Below are 17976 nucleotides of genomic sequence, written 5' to 3'. Positions count from 1 at the left end.
TAAATCTATACAACTATATATACATATGTATATTGTAAGCAAAATTACAATCGTAGCTCTTAGCTCGGTATAGTTCTCTGAAGATTTTTTAAAGCCTTCAGAGAACTATACCAATTACCAGGTCACACCACGTGGAGGTGGCTACGATAGCGACCCACCCTAACTCCAAATCCCTTCCTCCCACCAAATGCAACCTCATTTATCAGAAGGATAAATGAGTTCTGACTCTACTTAGCTCATAGGCTCGCATATACAAGTTCTTTACCACAATCCAGTAAAGAACTTGTATCACACACACACACACGTACATTAACTTAATACTAATCGCAAGGGATCCCACACACGCACGCTTAACTTATTCTAAACGCCGCACGGTACCTCTCATTCTAAGATTGCACTCAAATAATCTATGACGAATTCAAAAAGCAAAGGGGCAAAAAAGAAAGTTAGAAGAACTTTCTACTAAAAGAGAAGAAAGTTAGAAGAACTTTCTACCAAAAGAAAAGAAAGTTAGAAGAACTTTCTGTCAAAAAAGGGGACCATTATTTTTCGCCAAGCGAACCTTGCTTTCCATGGGTCAAAGGGTAGCCCATAGTGGCTTACGTGAACCACGATGGCAAAGATGAACCGAAGATACCTTTGGCAAGAACGAGTGATACACCCCAGTTGGCGGAGGGTTCCCATTTCCCCCAGCGCTCTCGCGTCTTACCACAGAGAGGATACCCAGACCGTGATGCCCCTTGGCAGAATGGCGGCGGGTCGGGGAGGCACATCAGAGTATGAGAGGTGCCAACCCCGATCCGCCCCGCCGGGCAAAGAATATCACTCGCGCTACACCGGCACTTGCAGCTCACCTCTACCGCGTGTTCACAGCGCTATGAACCCCCAATGATCCACTTGGGCGCAGAACGATTGGCAAAAAATAAGTGGGTATACTACAAGCTAACGCGTACAAAGTTTGAGAATTGAGAAGATGAGTGCAATTTAGAATGAGAGGTACTTACAAGGACCCACCCTCCCTACCCACGAGCACACTTAACTTAAAACTAACGCACGCATAAAATTAACTTAAAACTAACGCACGCATCCCTCGATGATCCCTCGATGATCCCTCGATGATCCCTCGATGGATGTCTTCAATGATGACCTATTCATTACCTACAGAATAATTAGTCGTAACAATAAAATGAAGAAACGGAGAAACAAATGCAATATTAATAACATTATAATGTTTAGGCATGCACAATTCGTGTCGACTCAATAAAAATACACCTGTAAAATATACAATATACTTGAGAAATATTCAATTACTTCATTAAAATAAGACCCGGAACATCTGAACGAAATTAAGACAAACATGAATCATTAAAATAAAAACCTGAAACATACAAATACAACGAAGATATATATGAATAAATAAACTGCTTACATAAAATTGAAACCTGAAACATACAAAAATGATTAAGACAAATATGAAACATTGAAAATTACTTACATAAAATTAAAGCCCTAAATGTACCTTTTGTTCTAAAATTGCACTCGTATAATGTAAAAGTAAGTAAAGAAAAGAGTAAAAGAAGAAAGTTGGAAGAACTTTCTTTTAAGTTTAAAGCATCTGTTAATAAAAACGATAGGCTGTTGCTACAAACTAATATCTAACAAGTTAAAAAATTGTCGTCAAGATGAGTGCAAGTTAGAACAAAAGGCACTTACAATTTGCGCAAGCTTTTCGTCACATATCGTGACGAAAAACCTGCGCCCGAGCCCACCCTTCCACCCACAGCTCGGAATTAAAAAACTAATGCATTGAATGGACTTACCAAAAATTAAATTCTGAAACAGATAAAATTTTATTGAGACAAATATAAATTATTTCATTACTTACGTAAAATAAAAATCTGAAATAGACAAAATTCTATTAACACAGAAAATTGTGGGAGGAGGAGGAAAATTTTTCTTTATTTCATACAAGAATTTCAAAAAATACGAAACGCAATGAAAATTGCGGATTTGAGGAAACGACAGAACTTAGCAAAGAAGAAACACTAAAACAGACAAAAATTTATTAAGACAGAAATTTGAGAAAAGAGAGCATTGACTTACCAAAAAATAAAATCTGAAACATACAAAATTTTATTATCCTATAAAATTGTACGAGAAGAAGTGAAACAACCCTATCGAGACACAGAAAACACAATGACAATTACGAAATTAAGATCAATCAACAATCAAACAATTTATTCAAAATCAATTCCTGAAACAGAGAAAAATAATTAACACATAAAAATCGGGGAAATTAAAATTGCGAAGGGGTATACAAATCTCGAAGCTCGAAATAAAATCGCGAAGGAATATAAAAATTTCGAATCTCAAAATTTAATCGCGAAGGGATACAAAAATCTCTAATTTCGTACTGTAATCGCGAGGGATGCAAAAATCTCTAATTTCGTAATGTAATCGCGAAGGGACACAAAAATCTCTAATCGTGAAATTTAATTGGGTGGGCATAAAAATCTCGAAGCGCGAAGGGATGCAAAAATCTCTAATCTCAGAATTTAATCGCGAAGTTATGAAAAAATCTTTAATCTCGAAATTTAATTGGGAGGGCATAAAAATCGCGGGTGGCTTTGCTCGTAAAAATTCGAGCAAAACGATACATTTTGTATCGTTCAAAAAAACACATGTAAAATACAAAAAAATAATTAGCGAGCATAGTGACAAAATGACTCTCCATCCTAAGATGGACAGCCATTGATAGTTCCCCTCTTCTTTGGCAATTTTGCCGGGGCTCTTCGGCATATAGCCTCTTCTCTCTTCGGCAAAGCCTCACAAAAATCACTCGCGAAATTTTACGGTAACTCGGACATTCTTAGTTTTCAATTACATAAATTCTCAATTTTGCTATCAATCTCCATAAACAGATAGCAGACAGTTTTATAGAAATAAAATTGCAATACTATCCATTTATTTCGATCGATAACAAAATCGAAATTTTATATAAGTTAGTTTGGTAAGAAAGAAAAATGACTCAAAATAAAAAGATATACGATCAGCGATTCTCAGAATGCGCTGTCCGTAAAAGAATGTCCGAGCAGAATATTTTATTTCACTGCACTTCACTTCACTTCACTTTATACTTCATTTTTGCAGTCGGATCTAGAACCCGACTGCGACTTACAAACTAAAAGGCCTGGCCTGAACGAACAATCGAGTTCAAGAGAATATTAAATAAATTTATATTTAATATTTTTCTCTTCTCGATTTTTCGTGAACCTCCCAGATGCAAGCATCTCACGTGTGAGAGAGGAGGAGAGAGAAACGTGAAAGCTTGCTCTGGCCCTACCTACTTAAAACTAACTCATTCACACCAGAAGTAAGCTACCTGCCTGCCTATCGCTATATTTAAAAAATTGCAAAGTCCATTCTCACAAAAACACACTCCACGGTTCTCACACATACCACCCGGGTGCAAAAAAGCCTAATCCTAGGGAGTACGTCCCGGGACGTCTCCGACACCCGAGTTCAATACTACATTCACACTCTAAGTTCATACCTTTTTGCTGAAATCGATCGACAATCGACAGTGAACATACATATTTCATTTTCGTACTCTTTCGAATATTTAATGTAATATGCACATGTAATAATTTAAACTACTCATACAATTTTCTAACTTAATTAATTTATAAAATTTTCAAATGACTCTACTTGCATTTTGTATGCATTTTCAAATGACTCTACTTGCATTTTGTATGCATTCTCAAATGACTCGACTTGCATTTTGTGTGCATTTTCAAATAGAATTTTGCAAAATTTAAAAAATAAATTTATAGATTAATCGACACAAGGTCCACGACCTAACCACACACACACGTGTAACTTGTGTCGATAATTCACTGTCAATTTGTCGATCGCCAAAATATCTTAAAACTAAACCGTGTCCACCTGCCCTAACTCATGCGAGTAGCAACTAAGCACGCGCATGAATTTAGAGCATAAAAATGAACACGGCCACATGTATTTTGACCTACCAGTTTTCTTCATGTGTGCTGAAAATCCTGAGCTAAAAACATGATTAGAAACATGCTAATAAAGTGTCTTCCAGCAAAATTTGACTTTAACTATAAAAAACTTTCAAAATGGAAAATGGAAGATCACTTTGCAAAAATCTAAGTATCGGTTGTTTCATTTTTAACAGATTTGTGATATCAAAGTAAATTTCGAAATGACTCAAACATTCGTAAATAACTTTGATATCGAAATCTGTTTTCCGCGAAACTTTCTTGTACATATGTATTTGAAAATTGATAGAATTTATAAAAATGTAAAAAGAATTTAAAAGTGACTCTATAATACTACTATGACTCGACAACTACTATGAAATCGGAGGGTCATCCGACTTCTATGTAGTTTTAAAAATTGATAAGAAAAGAAAAAATGTACAAGAAAACCCTAACCTGAGCTAATAAATGAAATAAACAGTGTGTACGAATTTTGCACGATCGTACAGTCGTGGTCACTATGCTCGCTCAAAAATATAAAATACAACCAGTTCCCGTGTCGCTTCGGACCATTCGTCCTACGACATGATGGGAACCGGAGGAACCATAAAGCATGCGACTCACCGATCGCTGACTTGCACCACTGCGATCGCTTTACCGGTAGAGCATCAGAGATTTGGACTGCTTTGGACTGCTTTGGACTGCTTTGGACTGCTTTGGACTGCTTTGGCAACGTTTGGATTTGACAGTTTGTCCATTGGATTGGCAGCGTGACCTGTAATCATAGCAGGACAACAATTTAGTAACTGTCAATCAATTTGCATTTCGAGTAACGTATACATTTTTGAAACGCAAACAGTTAATAAAAAAGTTAAGCATGCATGCAGTACTACATTACAAAAACCAGTAATAAATTTGCAAATGTATATCAAAACGTATAGTCACTCAGTGAAACATTATAAAATATTCGAAAAAATATGTCAATGCACTTGAATAATTATTGTATGGCACAGGTTAAAACGTTTGCAAATTTATACCGAAACATATAGATAACTACATGGTAAAACACATTAAAACACCAGTGCAAGTATTCTAAAACATTTAAATAACCACTCTATAATACATACTAAAACACCAGTAACAATTTGTTAAAATATTTAAATAACCATTCCATAATACACACTAAAACACCAGTAGCAATTTGTTAAAACATTTAAATAACCACTCCATAAAATATATTAAAACACCAGTAACAATATGTCAAAACACTTAAATAATCATTCCACGTAATACACTAAACCACCAGTAACAATATGTCAAAACAATTAAATAATCATTGCATAAAGTACACTAAAGCACCAGTAACACTATGCCAAAACACTTAAATAATCATTGCATAAAGTACACCAACACCCAATAACAGTTTGTAAAAGCACTTAAATAATCACTCCACAAAATACATTAAAACAGTAAAAAATTAATAAAACATTCAAATAACCGCACCATAAAACACAGTAATAAATCCGTATACACATGCATAATCACTTAAGGAAACACACTAGTAAAGTCACTGATACTTGTAGAACCACACCATAAATTTTATTAATACACCCCCATAATTAATAAAAAATAATTATTAAAGCACATTAAACACTATTAATAACACACTAGGTACACTAATATATCCGTATATGCATGCAGGTAACACACTGGTTAAGTCACTGACACTTGTAGAATTACACCATAAAATTTGTTAATACACCCGCATATTTATTAAAAAATATTTATTAAAACACACTAAACACTTATTAAAGCACAGTAGGTAATACAGGGACAAGCACAATATCGGTAAAGTAAACCCTTGACTCGTACCGGTAAGTGTTGACAGGGCCGATCCGACCTCCTCGACTTCCAAAACAAAACTGAGCAGCGGCGACCTCTTCAAGTGTAAGTACGATTGGTAGTTTACAGTAGCCAATTAGACATCACGTAATCGACCAATAGATCAAATCGAAGTGCAAGAGTGATTGCTAGTGTACAGTAACCAATCAGACATCATGTAATCCACCAATAGCGTGCAGCCAGTCTCATTGGTTGCTGTATAATTATTCTAACGTCATATTTTTTATAATTTCATATTTTTTGGTAGATTACTAACAAATTTATTGTTGTAATTATTTAAATTCATTAATTTTTTTTAACTTAATCTTGCAGATATGTTGCAAAATGATTATTTATTAATATACATATATGTATATATCGTGAATTATATAATATAATATAATGGGAATAATATGATGGAATATAGGAGATTATTATATTTGAAATAACACAAAAGCACAATAACTTTTAAAACACTAAATGAATTTATTATTTAAGAAAAACGACTTCGAAGGACCTCTTTGAATAACTATATTTTATACGTGTGAAAATTATAATATCAGAGAAACAATAACAAAGAAATACATGGATTTTATTTTGTTAACATGCATAAATCCGATAAAAATCGAGCGGTATCTTTTTCCTTTGCTTTTGCAACAAATATTGGTATTCATATAACAAATCGGCTGCAAACGTAAAAAATAATAATAATCATAAATAAATTTAATATTACTTTTATTATATATAATCTGTTGTATTATTTAACCCTTTTATTCTCTTTCCTGCAATTTTCTTCAGATTTATTTTTTTTTCCTTACTAGGGCCTAATGATACCTTATATTTCATCAAAGTGTATACGCTACTGAGAACTTCTACGGATAGCTTACTGCGCATGCACTGGGACTGTTAAAAAGCAGGAATACATATTAAAACATTAACAACTAACATATTAAAACATTCTAAAACCATTTAATATTGCAAATTTTACATATAAAAATTACAAATTAATTGAAATAATACAAAATAAGGGCGCACTGCCGCCATCTAGCGGCAAAGGTAGGAACTAACGAAGAGTGTGTTTCAAACGGCTGTAGTTCACCCTATTCGCCGGACAGATGGCGCCACTAGTACTTCCCATGAAAAGCAATAAAACTGAATTATCAATTCTAGCGTATTTAGACACATATTATGGCATTATTCCTATCATATTTTGATCGTAGATCACGATAATGATCATATTAAAGCCCAGGACTCCCTAGTTTTTCGAGAAAAATGGAATTTTCAATTTCGTTAGTTCCAACTTTCACCACTAGATGGACGGCAATTTTTTAGTCCATGAATTTGCGGTCGATGGCGCCAGCAAGACCGTTTCAAAATGATCGCGCGAAGATGTAAATTTTGAAGCACAAGTAAAAGTTCTGCTTTCACAGTTTTAAACTAATTATTTTACTATGAACTGCCAATTGTTATACAGTCTTTTTCATGAAATGACCCAGTTTGCTCTTTGCAAATTTGTTTGGAAAAATTGTAATCTAAAATAAAAAGACGAGTAAGTTTAATTATAGATAATTTGTTTCAATTATAGGGTACAGATGAACGTACGCTGAATCATGTCAGTACAATATCACGCAAATCATTACACATACAGACATTTTCGATCGATGTTATTGTAAACAGAACCACCCTTTCAAGAGAACTCAACAATACAAAATTGACATGACAGAATGATAGTCAATACTACAATATACATGTTACATCATCCATTGACCGGTATTAGCGTAGGTATTGTGACTATGAGCCAGCCGAATGGGATTATCAGCATGGAACGTGTACGAACAAAATGTTTCTAATAACACTTCATGCATCGAAGAATGCCACAGCTATCGAGATGCGATTCATCTCAATCATGTCACAGACATCGTGTCTGATTTACGCCCGTAGGGTCCATCGTGGTGTTCAAATCGCTCCCTCCTTTTTCCTCGTGTCACCTTCTTATTCTTCTTTTCTCTGCGTTCTGATGGATGCACCCTGTGACGTCTGCATTCATCTGTGAATAGATCGATTTCTACGTTAATCACTATTGAATTAGCCTGATCTTGTTGAGTATGATTTATCGCGTTATAAATGTACGTAAAGTCATACGTAATCAAAACTCTTGTTTTATAATCTTTAAACAACAAAGGAGGAATAAACGAAAAAAACATGAAAGTCATCTTAAAGAGTACGATAGAATTATGACGACGCAAAGGGATTGATACAGAATTTTCAATTAATTTAGAAACGATTACGAGACTAATTCAAGTTAATTTCTCTTTCAGATAAAAAATGTACAAGTCTCCTGTTTCGCTGCTTTTAAGGCGACTTAGGTCAAACTGTCCTAATTTGACCGAACGATTGTTTGCTTAAGATGCGATTAACGATTTCGTGATCGCCAAAAAATGCGTGGGTGCGGGTGAGCGTCCTCGTGGTCGTTCGTGGACCCGGTACCATTGTCAACTGTCAGCTGACAGGGCACAGGATGCGCCTTTTCCGTTCGGAAAGAGCCTTCGTTCGCCACTCCCAGCCCATAGAATTGCGTTCAATCGTCCATCGATTGAACGCGAGCGTATCGTGGCCCGCTATATTTATCGATTCGCCCTCGCCGCGTATCTTTCCGCGCGACGTTCTGCTCGAAAAATGATCGCTCTTCCAGCGATTTGCACGTCAAATAATTCTTCGAGTCGCTGCGGGCCTCGTGATTACGACTGTACCACGGGTTCATCGTACCTGGCCGAGTATCGGATGACGTAACGTTACCGAAAAATCGATTTATAGCATCGTATTTGATTGTTCGACCATCGATGCGGATCATGGGGCCAGGCGAAGTCGTATCAAACGAAATCGGGTAAAATATAGTATGAAGATAGTTATGAAGAGGTACAAAGTTCAAAGGATACAAAGTTCTTTCTAAAGCACCAAAAGTCTAGCATGAAAAAATTCGTAAGTTTCCTGACATCAAAGTTCCAAATAGCTCATTTACGCGATAGCACGTAATGCCGGGTCCATAGAAGGACTCTTGAATTTCACCGGGACGCGCCCAGCTCTCGTCCAGAAAAAAATCCTAATGCCCTCGTTTGCGTGACGCAACATCCGGTCTCAAACGCATCCGTACCTTTTCCATTGTGGTCGATTCTGATTCTGTATACGCACAATATATATTTCGGAAAATCCGTTCTTTATCCGTGTATCGGTTTTTCTTTCTCGACCAGCGCCGTCGAAAAAGGAATGCTCGTAGTCGAGCACACAAGAGCGCAAATATTTCGTGAATTCAGCGGATCCTGCCTTTCAATGGGGTTCCCTGGTGATACATATTTGTAGCAAACTTCGAGTCGCGAAGCTTTTTTTTTAATGCTTTCAGACACGGCACACCGTGTTCGCTGCGAAGGGTGACGGTGAGCCGTATTGTCGAAGGAAACTCGCCCTTTTGTGCCCTTACACGTGCATCGACTCGCTCCCTTCCCTCGCAAGGGAGGGAATTCTTCTTGGTACCTGGCACGCCGTGAAAGGTTTAAGGAACGCTTTCTGAAGTTTATCCAGGCGGTCAGGATGGGAGGCGCACTCTCGTCTCGAGGAGACGATTCTTTTGTCGCCCGAAGGATTTGTCGCCGCGGTTGAAAAACCTTTGGAGTTGTCGAATTGGGAAGGGAAGGAAATCTCAGGGCGACGCGTGAAATCACGTTACCGAGAAATCGTCTTTGGCTATCCCACGCCTATTCTTCGGGCATAATAAAATTCCTGTCTTTTCTCGCGGTAATTAGATCGATCGACACTTCCTACCTACTAGCTAGATTCATGTTCAATAATTACGCTACTCGCCTAAACGTACATAGTTGTAAATCTCACTCGAAATGAACATCTTAGGATCAAGCAGAGGTAAAGTTGTACTCAGACAAGATTAGAATCCTCGTTTTCGTAAGTCGAAGGTACCAGAGATATTGTATAATGGCAGTGCACTTTACTTGTGCGACTGCACTTGTGATTCGTGTACGATGGGATTCCCGTAGCGAGGGTAAGCGACGTAATTGACGCGAGTAATTATGAAGCCCTCAAAAAGTGCACCCGCCGAAGGATCCACTCGGCGCGTCTAATTATGTAAATCGCGATCGAGTCGTAAATTAATTAGCCTCGCCGACTAATTGAAGGCACCCGGACTGACTGGCTTGATCGATCGCGAGTCGACGGCCTCCAATGGAGAATCACGGGCTCATCGTTCCCGACCCCACGGGAACTTTTCATCGTTGCAGATCCATCCAGCTTTCGCCTTTGATTCCCAACGATACTCTGGTAATTAATCCTTTCGCTGCGAACGATGTACATATACGTTCATGATAATCGACTTTAATTGGCAAAGAAAATTCTTAGCGTGCACGGTTATCGATCGATGCCAAGCTGTTTTAGAGCTACAATAGGAGAAAACTTTCACCGATAAAAACATCGATCTCTTCGTAAGTTTTATTAACTTCCGAGATAAAGTCGAGCGAGCGCATTGATTATTAGACAATTATAAAAAGAAGAATGGGATACAAAGAAGGGACAGAGGAAATGAAAAAACCGGTAAAGGAATAGGAGCAGTGTCTTTTAAGTTGTTGCTATTGGAGCATGATAGGCGTCGTATACCGCATGGGTACCATAATCACTGTTATTTGATCGCGAACGGTAATGCTCTGGCTTAAAGCCGCTCTACTTGTACGTATTACCCGGGTAAAAGCAACATGGACCTCGTCCCCGGGCAATCATCGTTCCCGAGCGTCATTACGAAATTGCTTTGGCAAATGAAATGCACGGTTATGAGTGCGTTCAGCGATCTTTTTTAAATTGAGATTTATTGGAAAATCGAGCGTGCACGCTTTCCGGTGTGTCCATAAACAGGTCCGAGCTACTCTTGCATCGGGTTACACGCCGCGATTACGTACAGACGATTTAAACGAGTCCAAGAAGACTCATATTGATGCTCGCTCGAAATTACCTCGATTTTTCCTTGGTACTTCCTGCTATTTGTCTTCGTGCGCTAACGGGCGACTTTTGAGGCACGGCGAGAGACAGGGAGATTTAAATGATCGAGGATGCTTTGATCGTTGATGGGAAGAAATTACTTTTTTGTGGATGCTTAAATGGAGGATCACTGTTTTTCAAGGGAAAGGAAATTACAAAATTTCAACGTTCTTAAATTTTCAAATTATCGAGCACTCATCTATAGCTCTTCTCATCTAACAGTAGAGATACTCATTTAAACATGAAGATTGGAAGTCAATTAGTAGCCATTTTGTTAAACAAAGTTGGGAGTGTCGACAATGTGTGTTTTATGAGAGGCGCGTCTTTCCTAGATAACACATTGCGGTTGCTGCAGGACTCTGATATCTGGTTACGTCTTGGTTGCAATTACGACAGTGGTAGCTAAGGTCGATTTGCTCCGACAGAAGCTTCGCGTTCGATATCGTGTAAATACAGTTCGAAGGATAATGGCAAGGGTTATTTGTTGTAGTAGGCTTTTCTTAAGAGCTGATATGATAAACGCGCAAACACTGGCCTTCTGTCGAATTTTAACTCGTGAGGATCGAGATAACCTATCGATCATTTAGCTTCCCGTTTCGTGTTCAATTACGATAGAATCTCGTCTCTTTGCGTTTCATTCATATCGAAGAAAGTTTACCGACCCGAGTCTCAAGAAATTTCAACATTGTCTATTGAAATCGGGATTTGAACGTTGCCTCGCAATTTATAATTACAGCATTGGAGTGTTAGATGTCGAGCGAATTTTGGGGAAAACTCGAGGCGTATCTGTTATGGTTTTCAGGAGAGCGCAGATAACACGGTTGTAACAACGTCGCTATCTAAACAGCGTGACGTGCTAATTCGTTAATGGGACATCCTGACTGGCACGCATTTTAATCAGTTTTCAGTACACCGATAACAGGCTATTATTAAGTGGCCTTCGAGAGAATAGTGTGGTTCATCGTACGACTTTATCGTCGTGATACTACCGATTGCTCTTCAGTAAAAAAATGGAAACAGAAGGTACTTAAAATCATAGTTAACACTTGCGTCGCCGATAGATTTTTCGGCAACTACAGGGAAGCGTGTGTCTCGAATTTCAATTCGAGTAGTATCAAACTGTTGAAGCCACCAGCAATACCACTAATCGTAAATTGAATCGTGTCGGATTCAATTACGTGGAATTGAAACGTGAATTCAATAGCGTCGAATTGATTCGCTCCGAAATTAAATTATCCCGAATTCAATGGTACACTGAATTGACTTGTACACGATCGAATGGCGTGCAACTGAACCGAATTGAATCGCAACAAATTCAATTGTATCGAATTAAATCGCGCGGAATCTTACCGAACTCAATCGCGTGGAATTGCATTGTCCCGAATTCAATCGCCCCAAATTTAATCGCACTGAATTGCCCCGAATACAATCGAATTCAGTCGCGTCAGCTTTCGCTACTTCGCCGAAACAGGGGCTAAGTCGACGATCTAATCCCCAGACTGCGAATCCTTGATTCCACGTGTAATAGTTGAAGCACAGCTTTCGCAACACGGGGATTAGGGCGTATAACTCAGAAAAGAAGCTCGTTTGCGCATCATGTTCGTTTAACTTGTTCTCAAAATGAATTTACGAGGCCATAATCGCCAATTGAGATGAGTACTTGTTGCATGTAATCGACCTTGCAGCGAAACGTTGCACTCTCTCCGTGTTAGACATATATCGTTTTTTGCAAAATTGCATAAAAATTATCCACTGATCACTTCAGCAGCCGATAAAAAATGACGATAATGAAATCAGTCCCTGAATAAAATGCGAAGGTAGAAATAGGTTTAAAGTTTGCAGTCTACAGAGCGAATTCGGCGTCGATGACGCAGACACGATTATGCCAGCTCATTGACGGCGTCAAGATTAGCGTGTGTCAGTTCGGACATCGAATGAGAAAGTTTCGAAGCGTGTCTGCTTTATGTAAATGGTCGATCGAGACCGAGATTGCACGCATCTGCGGATTATCATTTGGAATATTTACACGGTTGCATTTTCGTTCGACGATTTTCCTGGTTCGAAAGAGCTTTTAGCCACGCTCGAAAGCCCCATTTTTTCTCCTCACGAACTAAGGGCTTTCTCGAGAAGAATTATTACGCTTCTAACGTCGAAAGCGTATCGAGACACGTGTTTTTGAGTGGACACACGTTTCACGAACGAACGTTTCGCTACTTAATCGTTCGAAACCGATGCACTTCTCGTTGTACTCGATATCGAGGGTCGTACATTCTTCGACGGACACTCGGATGCAACATACGCATCCTTTCTCGCGTTTCGTAACGGGAATGGAATCTTTGAATAAGCAAACTTCGAATGATTTCCCGAGGAAGTGTTCGAGACCTCACACGTCGTCGCTGTCGACGGAATCGTATTATTTCTGACAACCGCGCGCGTGAACAGCCAGAAAAGTGTGGAAAAACGAGAACATTTTGAAAAGGGTAGTTCGAGCAGACACAATTAGCCTATTGGTACGGTGATAGGGGTAACGTTATCCGTTGTATCGTCGAACGATTGTTCGAGGACGGTGAAAGCTCGAGGAGGATGAAATTCGACAGGAAGGTGGTGCTTGCCGGGATATTTGAATAACAAAGTGTTTGCTGGTCGTTGTTACGTGAAATCATGGAAATTTTACACCGAGCTGAGGTCAACGGAGGGAAAAAAAGAAAAGAAAAAGGTGGAAGTAACAGATGGAAGTGGGGGTGGAAGAAGAAAGTTGCATCGGTGCATTATGACGCCCCCGATGTTAAGATCGGTCGAGTGTACGCAGATTTGATCGGATCGTGTACGTACCGTGTATTATAATCTCGTGGAAGGGCTGTTAGCCGATAAATTCTTCATCTAGGTGGAACCACTTACAAAAGGGAACACCTTTTCGTGATTGCATGCTTACGGCATGTGAAATAGTGTCCAAATTATAGGTCACACGGTGTATAATTCGACGAAGCGTTGAACAGGGTCGTATTTTGCCAAAAAGGAAGAACGACAAAAGGAAAGGGAAGAAGAAGGGAAGTAACGAACCGTGGAGCAAGGGACCCATTTCGTAGATTCGCGAGATGCACTTTTTCTTATTTCAGAGATCATTGATAACACTCTGATGACGTTAATCGACAATTAAGTCGTCGAACGCAGCGTGACGCTTGTCAGGGTGGTCTTGCCCTTACTACGAGGCGTAGTGATCATATAGTGAGCGGCGATAACAATGCGCCACGGAGTTAAAAACTAAAAACTACCGGTTTTGTAACGAGAACGCTTACTCGCGGTTGCAGGTTTCATTAGGCAATTAAATCTTTAACTATAGTTCTGACACACTAAGTACAATATCGACGTTCATATGTTTCTCCCAACGAGGTTAATGGGAGTCGTAACCAGTCAGTTTTTCTCCAAGTTTCACTCTTGCTCTCGATATACGACCAGTGATAGTTGAAACGACGTAGAGCGGCAGAAAAATTGGTTCGAAGTTATTATATCAACGATGTTCCGAACATTCCTTAAATTCGTTGAAAACTCTAAAGAATAATTTTCGATAAACCTGATCCATTGTTAATATTTTTATTATTGAAACCAATGGCGATTCGTTTGAAAGAGGTTCCTTTCTCCTTTTGCGAAATCGATTTGATTCAATGATTTTTATCGGTGTCGTGACTTATCGTTTGAAACTTCGTTGTATGTAAATGTTGACTGAGATTGGAATGGGAAGAGAAGCCGAAAACTGTATGATATAACCAGTTAAGGGGCCAACATTCGGGCCACAGTGAGTGCTGGTCAGGCAATAACTGCTTGTTGCACGCGCGTCTTGCTTCCACTTTATCTCTTCACCCTTAACCAACGTTACGCTTTTCAGTCTTTGCCATCATCTCGTCAAACATTAACTTCTTTCGAAAACGCAAATGATTGCTTAATTAATATTAATCGTCTCAGAGGGAACTCACAAATGTTAGCCATTTCATTATTTACACTTTGACTAACACTTTCTAATTAGTATAAATAACTACAAAATTTATATAGACTTTGATTTATATCAAAGTTAGAAGGTGCGTTAGCAGGTTGCATTCTCTCGATAGTCAAGCACTAATAAAGATCGCAAGAATTCAGTGCATTCGACGTGAGAAAGAATGCAGATGTTTAAAAGTCGGGTTTGCGAAACGACCACGCGTCAATTTATTAATTGCATTTTATTGCGACCACAATATCCTATATACGTCATCGAGAAAGGGGTAATTTTAGTTCACGTCATATCGGTGTATTATGCTACCCTCGAACGAAGCGGAGAGTGCAATTCTATCGATGCATTTCGAGCGTGCACGGGATATTAAATGGATCACGCGACGGAAAAATAAATAAACGCTTCTTGAATCGTCGTTCAACGTGTATTTGCTTTGCATAGGTTTCGCAGCCTCGGTGCTCCATTCGGTTCAAACTGAAATCAGGATGTTCAAGAATGCTCTAGGAATTGTTTAATTAAATTTTCTGCATTTTAAATTCCTGCACTCAAACGCTACAAAAGTGGCGGATGTAGACCGTATGTACTGTGTGGAGTTTTGCACGTACATTCTTCGAACCGAAAGAGTTAATACCCTTGGTTCGCGATATTTCTAGCGCGCTTCTTTATAGCCCCGAACAATAACAGTTGCGCAGCTTAATGGATCGTTTCGGACCGTTTTTCGTTTATTATTTCGCGGCCACGATTACGGATGTCAACGTGGACAACGTGGCTATAAGTAATCACGGTGACTGGTCGATCGTTGGTAGCCTCGAGTCATTCTATTACTTTGTGATTCTCGCGAGAAATAACGCGCGTACTCGATGCGTCTCGCCGCGTGCAATTTCGTGCGATCAGCTTTTATCTCGAGACCCACGCCACGCAGTTTCTTGCCGGGCAAACCTGGAACAAAGTGGAAGTCGAACTGGTCGGAGGAAGTGGCCATTTAGCTGTCTTAATAAATTGAAAAGTCACCGTGCGCGCACGGTTGTCCGAGAAACCGTGTATTCGATCGTGTCAAGTTTCACCGTACAGGTTTTGTAACACCGAGCGAATTAAAGGTACAATAGAAGTCTTATTAACGAAGCTAATCGAGCAGCATTCTCTTTTCGATTTTATAAAATAGACGCTTCGGATGCGGTAACGTACAGAAGATGCAATAATAATCTATTATGAGACGGTTCAATGAACCATAAGTGTGGTACAAACAATCGTAAAATTGTAGCTGCGAGATTACGTTAGCGGTTTTTCTTCCGTTATCGCTAGGTGCAACGGTGTAACGGATATTGCACCGTCGGCGGCGTGACGGCCTGAAGCCACGTGGCTCCGATTTTCATTGTTACGCGCGTCGCGAATCCGACCGCGGATAAACGTCGCAACGAATCGACGTCCGTCTAATAGTGTCGTTCGAAAAACTCCGAGACCGTGAATCGAATGTACAGCGTACCGGAAAACAATGCTAATTCTTCAAAATCGACACTCCTACTTATTTACCTTTCCATGTCAAGCAACGAAAGTAGCAATCGTGACCCGCAAAGAAACTCGCGTAATTCGTCGAGGAAATTATGAAACATCTTTTGAAAGTCTGACGATCGAAGAATTTATTGCTAATAAATAAAATAGTTTCTATTTTTATCATATGTTCGACGAATTCGAGGAAGATCATCAGCGACCGCGGATTAGCAACAATGGGAAATTTACATGCGTTATATCACCGTATAATTCCTATACCGGTGTAACTTGTACGGTCTAAAACATGTCTGTTTGTCTAAAGTAGCAGGTAGAAAATACATCCGCAAGGAATGTTATTCACCGCGACGAATCAACCAGTTCTTTTGTATCTGTTGCGTTCGTAATCATGACACGCGATAGAAGTTCGAGCACAAACCCGTGCAACCGGTCAATGAAATTGTTGGACGTCTTCCTTGCACACGCCAGGGAATCGTTAAAAAGTCGGCTCGAACACTTCCGACGCATCCTCTTACTTACAACTTACAATTAGAAGAAGAGAGCGTACGTGTTCGCTTTCGCGGTGCGCACGCGATATTAGCTTGGCGCCAGCTGGATCGTTCGCACCGAGTCTCGTTACACGAGCAACGGGGAAAACATATTTTCCTGCGCTATTACGAGCCCGTACGAGGAATTACGATTGGTGCATGTGTATCGCGTAAATTGAACAAATATCGGGTTAATTAACTTCGGTGCAAGCGCTGTAGCACCCGTGAAACGGATTGGACAGATCTTGTTGTTTCTTTATCCGTGATGTATTTATTAAAATATTGTTGTGTCTGAGAATAATACATTAATTCCGGCAAATTACTACGGCGTGTTTGTGATCGAAGGTGCTTTTAAATATTGGAAGCTTAAAAGGTACGAATGTATTTCCTTTTAACGAGTAGTAAATTGCTATGTTGATAATTGCATTTGAACTATTGACCATTCTTATCAAAGTATCGTAATTCTTCTGTGACAGAAGTAGGGATATTAGATAAGAGGCTAATTGTTAATTCAATATTTGTCATTGCATAGATGCTGCGATAAAAGAGCTTCCTTTGCTTCAGTTTCCAGCATTGCTCGCAAAATAGATAGGATGAATACGTAATATTATGAATAAATTTGTGAGGCTACATCATAGCTTTAGAATGATTAATTTGAGAGACTCGGTTTTGTCGAACAAAACTTGAACACCACGGTATTAAAGTCATCTGAACGTTTATGTTGTTAGAGCTTCATACGCGATACGATTGATGTCCCTTTAATGCGTTCATACGTACTCGCAAATGACACAATAACGCATTGCAATCTCGAAGCCTACCAGCACTGGTAGCAAAAAAGCCAACTAAAACAAGAAAAAATCCGACGTGTCCCGAAAAAGAAAGGGGTCACGAGTGACAGGCAAAAACTCTTCCCTTTTCCGAACCGCCTGTCAGGGATGCGTCTCCGTGCACCGGCTGCTCGTGCAACGTGAATGATGCGCATAGCGACGGGCTATGAAGCGTTTCGAATTCATCAAAAAACATATATGTGTACATACGCAGCAAT

The sequence above is a fragment of the Megachile rotundata genome, chromosome 9, assembly GCF_050947335.1.
Source record: "Megachile rotundata isolate GNS110a chromosome 9, iyMegRotu1, whole genome shotgun sequence".
In the NCBI taxonomy this organism is placed as follows: Eukaryota; Metazoa; Arthropoda; class Insecta; order Hymenoptera; family Megachilidae; genus Megachile; species Megachile rotundata.
Note: the sequence above shows the minus strand (reverse complement) of the source record.